Genomic DNA, 9,768 nt, shown 5'->3' with positions numbered 1-9,768 from the left:
GCAGAATACAGCCTCCAGCACACTTTTTGTGGGTAAACAAGAAGATCAGGAAAAACAGAGCTCCATTTATCCAGAAAACACTTGCCATTGTCTAGTCATTGATGAAGGTTTTATTTGCCTCCTACTCTTGGAGAATTAACACAATGTTGTTTAGACATACTGTGGCCAGCCTGCAGAGACTCATTAGGCTACTCAGGTCTCCACCTAGCTTTAGAAAGGGAAGGGTCCTTTTTTTCCACAGCTGGAATTCCCTTACAGTTCAGACTGCAATGCTCCCTTGTTTTGCCAGATGATCCTTTTCCACCAGCTGCTCATCTTCTCTGCTCTCTGCATTACAAGTGGATCCTGCTCTGGCTGTGACAGCTTTGCCTGCTTACATTGGGGCAGTGACTCACGAACTGGATGTCATTCCCTGCTGGCAGAAAGCAACTCCAAGGTCCACTCTGTCTTCAAGGCTTCCCTGGAACTTGCATGATATGTCTGTATCAGTAAACAGGATTAGCCAGGCATGCTGCAACTTGCACACATCTAAACCCTCTTTTCCACAATGCATCCCATCCCATATAAAAAAAAAAAAAAAAAAAAACCAAACAAACAAACAAACAAAAAAACAACAAAAAAAAAACCCCAACAAGTGGCTGTGTCCAGATTCTTTACTGGAACAGTCTGAATCATCCCATTCATAACACACCCAGGCATTATCTAGGCCAGGTCTAGTTGGCACAGTCATAACCACACTGCTATGTGGGGGTTCTCTCAAGAGTGATGAATTTAACTCACCCATCCATCAGCTAATTAGAAATAGGCGGAATTACACTTTCCTGTTTTCCAAAAGTTGTTCTTGAACAGTAATATTTAGGTACATAACTGTTCATGGTGTTCAGTGGGCTAGCATTCTCACAAAGCAAGTCACCTACCAAGGGGATGACAGTAAGTGGAACATGAAACCCTCAGAATTGATGGTTGATGTATATTCGTAGGAACATCTTCATCCAGGTCCAAGGGAATGGCTGGAAGTTGTGTCAAGGGAGGTTTAGGTTGGATATTGGGAAATGTTTCTTCATCCAGAGGGTGGCTGGCACTGGAAGAGGCTCCCCAGGGAAGTGGTCACAGCACCAAACCTTTCTGAATTCAAGAAGTGTTTGGACAATGCTCTTGAGCACATGGTGTGACTCTTGGAATGGTCCTGTGCAGGAGCAGGAGTTGGACTCGATGATCCTTGTGGGTCCCTTCTAGCTCAGCATATTCCATGATACTGTGATTACTCAGCTGCTGATATGTGGTAGGAACCACTGATTACACGTTTACAGCTAACATGAAAAATTAGGAAAGGAATTAGGTTCTCTAGCTGTTCCCTTTTATTCCAGATGCAGGAAATATATATATACCAGTTTCATCTTTCCCCTATTGAGCCTGCTGGGGTTTCAAATGTTAAAAGGAGCAAAAGGTTTGCTTAAAATAGCAGCTGAAAATTGAATGATGAGAAAGGGAATGGAGCAAGCACAGAGATACATTGGGAGACTCGTTATTGGTCTGAAGCATAACAGTGTTGACTAACCCCAAATGCCTTATGCCATCAATATGCAGCAGTAAATCTGCCTATCTGTATTACAGTCCATAAAAAGGATTCAAATTTAGTAGGAATTAAGTTTAACATCTTACATTTGTACCGATAAGATACTTTTGGCAAATTGGATGTTGCTACAAAAGTTATCAAAAGCAGAGAAAATTACAGTTGCATTCTTAAAAGTTATGGCATCTTATCTTTGCCCTAATTCTCATGGCTCTTCGCTCTTTGCATCTGGACTTCTGGCATAACATAGCTATGAAAGAAATGCTTTCAGTCACGTGATTCAAAGGAAGGTCTTCATCAATCTAAATGCACAGAAATCATATCTGAGGGATTTAACCAGGAAATTCACACTAAAATAAAGTCTTGTTTGCAAGAGCATTCTGTGTTTTAAAATAGACAAAGGAATTATGCTCATTCACGTCATTAGAGTAGGTAGGCAAGGAATCTGTATGAGAACATGGGCTAATGGGTTATCATTCTTTTATTTTAACTTAAAAATACAACTTTGGTACTTTATTTTTAACATAATAGAAGCTAGCTCATTCTGCTGACTATGAACAGAAATGGGGGAAATGGCTAAGATATATTGAAATCCTCTTTGACATTTTGCCCAAATTAGAATGACCCTTGTGGAAGATGTAATATTTACACTTGCTTTTCTTCATTAATTTTCTTCCTCAACTGCTGGCCAGAAAAAGACATTACGAAGAACCAAGTGCAAGACAGCTATTGCACAATTTCATTCCTGACTAGAAGCAAAAAATAAACCCCAAAAAACCAGACACAGACATAGACTGAGTTCTAGAGGATTAAAGTTGTTTCCAAAAAATGCCCAGATCTGCATGTGCTAACCCAAACTGAATGCACATGCCACCTAACATGAGGTATACAGTACTGTGAATTTCTGTTCAGTTACTTTGCATATTTTACATGGTTCCTTTCCAAAAGACAATTGTATACGAATGTCAGCCACACCAGAAACGAGGAAAACAGGGCACAGGAGTAAATCCCCAAAGCATTTTATCTGTTGTGCAGATTAGTGAGCACAGGAAAACAAAGATGTGATGGAGTAGGATTTTGGGTCACCAGGAGACTGGCATGGTAGAGAATCAGAAATGAGCAGTACATACCTGGAATGGTGAGCATGATGCAGAAGAATCTTGGAAAACACCATATCTACTTGTCATCTTCAAGAAGCTGAATATTTCTTTATTTAAAGGACATTATCATTATCATTATTTGCAGGTGAAAAACACTGGAGAATTTATTCCCAGTTTACAAAGAGCCTTTAGTAAGATAGATTCATGTGGACCACACCTAAGTTTGGAATAGGCTTTCTAAGAACACCTCACCTGTTTGAATAGCCTTTCTGAAACCTGAAGTTGAAATTCCAGCACAGAGTTAAACACACTTTATTCTGCCTACCTTCTGCAGAATCACAACCTTATTCAGTTAGAGTAGAAAGACTATAAATGCATCTCTAGGAAAATACTGGCATTATGAAGGAGAGGAGGTATCAGCTTCTGCAAACAGTAAGGAAGCAAGATCATGTTTCTGGAGGTAAAAAATGAAACAGTAAAAAAAGGTGTCAGCAAATTTCACCTATGAAGGAAGGTGAGATAACAGCAGCAATATTTGAATATCAGTTTTGTCAGAACAGATATCTGAGCCATGCTGTTTGGCTGGGAATCTGTAGTATGAAGGTCTTTTGGGGTAATATACATTCATAGTCATATTCAGAAGCTTTGAAACAGGAAAGTTGGACAAGAAATCAGAGGATTGCCTTGAGAAGAAATAGTATTCTGTGTCTATGTCCTCCAGTTCAAGTTCTTATATGGAAAGATTTCAATAGATGTGGAAAAGGCTTCAGAAGGTATATCAGGTATAACAGGAAGAGATAAGTCAGCAGTGGAATTTCAGTGAAAAAAGCGATGGAAAGAGTTTAAGGGGTTATTTTCTGACTGACATTGATGGGAATATGATTTCAGTGTCCTGGAAGCTTGAAGGAAAGAGATACAGGTACACTTCTCTAGCAAAACAGAGAAAGAAGGGTCATTAAGGGGAGGTTGCAACAAAATGGTACCTAAAGGTCAAGGATGGGAGAGAGCTAAAAACAGGTCAGGGAGAACTTTTCCCTGGAGAAATTAAAACGTATTTTTGAGCGGGAAGTAGCTATGGAGAGTTCCTCTTGAAACAAGAATACTCCATTTCCTGGAGATAAAAAAAATAGATTGCTGTCAGGAGCAAAACAGTCCACCTCAGCGATGGTGGCTTGATCTAAGAGCAAATATATGGCTGGGCTTCTAGAGCATCTACAAAATGTTATCCATGAACTCAGAAACAAGCAAAGTAATGCTCTGTTAAGGGTTGCAAGTGGATTGACTGCACCAAATTCACGTTTGTGCCAGCTGGGTACCAAAAGAGATACAGAGTGGCTGGAAAAACAGCAGCAAAGAGACACAAAAATGATGACCTTCACAAGTCCTTTCCAACCTCGGCCCTTACGTGATTCTGATGGTAGTATCTCTGGCTACCAAACCTACTCAACTGAAGGACCAAAAACAGCAGGAGAAAATGTCATACAAAACCACAGTAATTTAGAAACCAAAATGGATTCCAGAAACAACTCCAATGCACCTGGGAGAAAAAAAGACAGCTAAGAGTCCATCATGTAGCAACAGAGTGTTCTATCTTTTATGGGGGACTTTGAGGTCGCAAGTCAATACCTGTGGGAGTTACGTTAAAAATTATTTTCATAGTGACCATACACCTGAACAAAAGGATCCTCTTAGATCTTTAAGTCCTCAGTCTGTTAAAATAATGTGACACACTTTTGTAAGGGAAGGAAACTTTTTGAACCCAGAAAATCTTGGTACCATCAATAGAAAGTCAGATGTCGAGGCTTCTTCCAGAGGCCACCTTCTGCAAATAAAACAGCATCTGGAGACAGAATTCCTGCATTGCCTTGGCTGACAGTATACAATCTTCTAGCACTAAATACAGATCTATGTATAAATGGATATTAACAGTTTGAGCCTTTACCATAGAAAAGAAGACATTACTCCATTACAACATTTCTAAATGCAAAAAGCTAGTTTTTGTTGCAAAATACACAAGGTAACAATAATTCATGCCTGTTTTCAATATATTAAGGGCTGTGTTTGTTAACATCCTGAGAAGACATATGTGTGAGTAACTACAGAAAGTGCATAGAATACAAATCCTTCAGCAACACTTCGAAAAATTATAGTAGCCATGTCATCAAGTAGCTGCGCTGATTTGAAAGAGTGTGGTTTCAATTCATTAGATCTGGATCTCTCAAACACTACCTACCAAAAATGTGGTTTCCAGTAGAACCAGCAGTGTTAGGAACTTCCAAAAGGCAATAGCCAGCATCAGTCTTTGCTGACCTGCAGAAGACAATGCTCTGATGTTCTCTGAATTGAGAGCTGATGAGCTCATGGCCAACACCCAAAACTGAGAAAATGTCCAAGCACTATTTTCATTCTCAATCCATTTGTTTGAAATAAAAGTGAAGCACTTCTTCAAAGGCCTGATCAGTAAGGACCTACTTACACATGTGAGATCTTTGTATGTCTTATAAGAGAAAATCTTAGAGCTCCAGGTCATTACATAAACTGTAGAAAGACTTTTCAAGATCTCTGAGCATTTGAGTAGCTTCTAGTCAACCACAAAACCAGCACTTCTACCCCTTGGGTATATGGTATCTAAACATTATCTCTTGCTTATTTCCCTGAGTCTGTCAGTGCAGTTTGGTGAAAGTTGCAGATTAATGGAATCATTTAGGTTGGGAAAGACCCTTAAGATAATTTTGTCCCCTCAAGGCAACAGCTCTGACCTTAGAAATGGAAGGGTCTCTCTTTCCAATGCAAGCAGAGGATCTCAGGAATTATTTTAGTTGTTAGGAAGTGCAGCCACGTTACTGCCTGAAAGGAAACCCCAGTGCCTTGTGTCAAGAACTAGTTTCCATCACCACTTAGGCCTGGTCTCACAGTAGTAGGTTTGATTTTGTACCTAGGTGGGACCATCCTGTGCAGAGCCAAGTATGAAGTAAACAAGAAACCTGTGGACAGCCAGCTCTCTGACACATGAAATGTCTCTTTTACTTCACAGTATGGATTTATTTCCTTATTCTGAGGCTTCTTAACTGCATGATTTTATTGGTGTGCAGTTCATCAGTACATTTTAAAGCCAGAATGCAATGGCAGATTTGCTCCATCCAGATAACACAGTGTTTTGTATTACATGGCCACACTTGCAGAAAAGCATGGATGACTGAATCACTGCACCTCTTCTTGAGGTCAGGCATTTTGTCTGGAAATGAATTTAATCCAGACTTGAAAAGCTTGCCTGGAGTACTCTCAGTAACAACATAAACAATGTATGGTCAGTTATCACCTTCCTTGTATAAATTCATACATTACACAGCAGATGAAACAGGTACTTTTTTTAAACAAATGATCTTATCTAAGCTTCCTGGGTGATTCTGATCCAAATTTCTATTACAAACTGGAATTTAAAAATAAACTTATTCACCTTTATTCTATTGAAGTATCATGGGGAAAAACAAACAAACAAACAAACAAAAAAGTTTTAATCATTTCCATAAAATGCAGAAATGCTGTTCTTTCAAACCTCTAGCTACTTCCCCAAACCAATTTCAGTAACTTTTCCCATAATAGACAATAATTCAGTGTGTTTTATACCTCAATTAAATTACATGCTGCTGTATCAGTTTCAGAGCTGTAATTTACCTTGTGATTTTTTTGCTGTGCTGAATAGGAAGGATAAGGGGAAAAAATTTGCTAAGCAGCATATTGGTTTTAATTTTAGAGTTAGATGGGAAGAAGAGTTTGTTACCAACCAGTTTGACTCAAAGGCTTGAACTTTATTCCATTTTAAAAATTCTCAAGCTGTTATTAAAAAGACTGTAAGAGACAGACAAATGTTTTCTTCTTAGTACAAATTTGACTGTCTTTCATTGTTTTGATCTTGCAATCATATACAATGTAATCTACATTAAAATAGCTATCTGCATCCAAACTTCATGTTTCATTGGTGCTATCTACTGGTAGGGTTTTATAGTACCTTTTTATGATAAAATAAATTTTGTTTCATTGTTTCAAGAATTAGGAATAATGTCAATACACTGCAATTGACAGACAATACTATTATTTATGGAAGTTGCTTAGCTTTGTAGAAAAAGACAAAGCACAGCTACACAGTACATTAAAAAAGAATTCAATCTTTTTGTTTAAGTTTAGACTAAGAAAAAAAAAAAAAAACTAGACAGATAATGTCATTCTTTTTTATCATCTGTCCAGAACATGAACATATGCAGCTACAAAACTGCAATATCCTAATATCTCAGCTCCTCAAAGTGCTTTTATTCTTTCAAAATTGCCATTGGTAATGTTTCTATAGTAACTTCTGTAACACAGAGGACTATTTTCTGACATTAATTCAACTCATGCATCTAATGAGTGGCTCACACTGAGACAGCTATTCTTTCTATTCATCCCAGACTTGCCCCAGTTAGTGGGCAAATTTCCACCAGACTCAATAAAAAGAAAAGCAGGCCTGATGGGGCAGACTTTTGAGGCTGCTTTAGTTACTGAACAATATAAACAGTAAGTTAATGGGATTTGCAAAAGTACCTGCAAACTTACAACAAAATTCTCATTGATTCAACAAAGTATTATATGAATTAAAATATACAATCCTGTAGTATGTCTCATAAGCTTGTTAATTAAAGACATTTTTTGATGCCATAATTGTGAGCACTTCTCATGATTTATATTACATGTAACATAATAGTTTTTAAAGCCTTTCTGTTGTTAAAAATCATCCTGGTGATGATTACAAGTCATCCAGTATTTTTACTTTGCAAATGGATTTCCAAATTATCGTTATCACTCATTTATGGAAATGTTGCATCTGACTTATAATTAAAATAGTGACTGGCTAATTCATATAATTGTTAATATCTGGTGGGATGAAATGCAGTGGAAGTGCAGAATGCAACAAAATGAGTAGCAGGCAGTCTTGAGGGTCCAGCTTTCCCTGCTTTGTACAAAAGTGAACTTTCCATAGGTCAAGGAGTATTTCTGCTTCCCAGGGAAAAAAAAAAAAAAGCCAGACACATTACATAATTTTATATAATGTATTCCATACAGTTCAGTAAGGAATTTCATTCACACATTAATTAGCAGAGGCCACTTAAAGGGCACAAGTTTATTATATTTACAGATGTTTTTCTCATATTGCAGTCTAAATTAATCCTGTTAGTTAATCTTCATTCAAATTACAGATTACAGTTAATTTACCAAGATATCTGATAGTGTCTTGGTATTTAATACAGTATTATCTTAGTCCTCATATAAATTTATGTGAAACTGTGTTTTCCTTTAATTTTCACTAATTAAAGCATACTTATTCCATAGCATATGCTGCGTTTAATTCCTCAAATATCTGAAAAAATACTAGAAACAAAAAAGGGTGGTAAATTTAACTAGTTGCAGCTAGAAGTAGCTTAGATCCTTTGTCACTCATTTTGTGCAATATTAAAGAGTAATGTGATTTGGAGATCAGCATCTGCCCAAAGTTCTGTATATACTAAGTTTGTATATACTAACATTAAACATTTCAGAAACTAAATTGCTGTTACTAAAATTAAGTGGCAGCAATGGAGATGCCACTAGTAGCAAATCTGTCATGGAGTTGTGACAATAAAAATGTTTAGCAAATACCTCTCACTGCATTTTTTGATTGTCTGGATCAGCATAGAAGCCTTTGAGATTTAGGTGGAACCTTGCAAGCAATAAAGCATTTTGAGATTAAAGTTAATGCTGTGTTAATTGGAAAGAATTTCTAAGTCAATATTACATTTAGCAAAACCTTGTTCACTTATGGATTGCTGAATTGGAAACTGAGAAAGTGCAAACGTGGAAACTGAAAAGAGTGTTTAATCCCCAGGGCTCAGAATACAATACTGAATTCAATGTTCATACTTTTATCTTTGGGAGAGGAATCAGCCAAGGTGTTTAAAAATGAATCATGTTGCACAACGCAGTCTTGAAAAATCTGAACTTGGGAAGATTAGCCTACCAGCTGGAGTGCAATCAGCCTCCAGGTACCCTTGTACAGTTTAGAAGGACTTAAATAGCTTTATTCCCCAAATACTGCAATTTCAAATGGGAAGAAAAAGAACTGTGACATAAATGAGGAAGCTGATCAAGAATGATCGAATGGGAAAGGTGTTTAATAGAGAAGTCTTTTAAACAATGATGGAGATGTGAAAAGGAAGATAAATGAGAACAAGAAAAGGTTGTCTGCTCCAGCAGCACAAGGGCATGTTAGCAGGAGATGCTGGAAAGATTAGATAAATCAGATCACCGAGTTTTGAAAAAAACGTATGTGGTTTTCAGCATTTTCCCATATGGGTACGTCAATAATGTAGGTGAGCAGGTTGCTTCTCTAACAAAGCATGCATATATTCAGGATTTAGGTTCCAGAGTGATTAAAAAAAAAAAAAATCAGAGATGCTGAAAAACAGCTTTAAATAATTTTAAATTTTAACTCTTTAGTTAGACATGTAATTGTCTTCAACCCGCAGAGGCTGTTCTTAGTCTCCACAAAATCCTGTACAAATCTCTTTCCTCCTTTCCTTACGCTTCACTGAAGGGTGCAACGACTGGAACGAGTTCACTGAGCCTTTCTAATGCTGCCCAAACTGACAACCAACGGGATAAACGAACTGCAACTTCAGAGCAGCCAAAATACGGCTTCTGATGTAAGAAAGGTTTTGTGAAGCGGTTTAAAACGTGGCACTAAACTCGTTCGCGTTGTACAGGCAGCTTCTCCAGCGTGTGCGCCCCTAGGGCAGTGCAAGGGGGTTTCTGCAGCGGGGAGAATCCCATACCCAGCTCCTGGGAGTGAGCCTCGAACAGCACAGCGGGGAAGTGCCCTCGGCTTCCAATAGTCCTCCAGCAATGCCCATACCTCTTGTAACAACCCTCCCGAAAAATTGTTTCAAAGTCCGTAAAGTTCTGCTTCTTTAGGCTGCCAAGTCAGCCTGGTACAAGACAAGGGGAGGTCGCAGGGCATTGGGTCGGGTCGCTGCCGAGGTCGGGAGCCCTTCGGCCGGGGGGGCTCTCCTGACAGCGGCGATGGGA

The sequence above is a fragment of the Catharus ustulatus genome, chromosome 2 (genome assembly GCF_009819885.2).
Source record: "Catharus ustulatus isolate bCatUst1 chromosome 2, bCatUst1.pri.v2, whole genome shotgun sequence".
Classification (NCBI taxonomy): domain Eukaryota; kingdom Metazoa; phylum Chordata; class Aves; order Passeriformes; family Turdidae; genus Catharus; species Catharus ustulatus.
The sequence above is the reverse complement of the archived record's forward strand: the minus strand, read 5'-3'. Positions refer to the sequence as shown.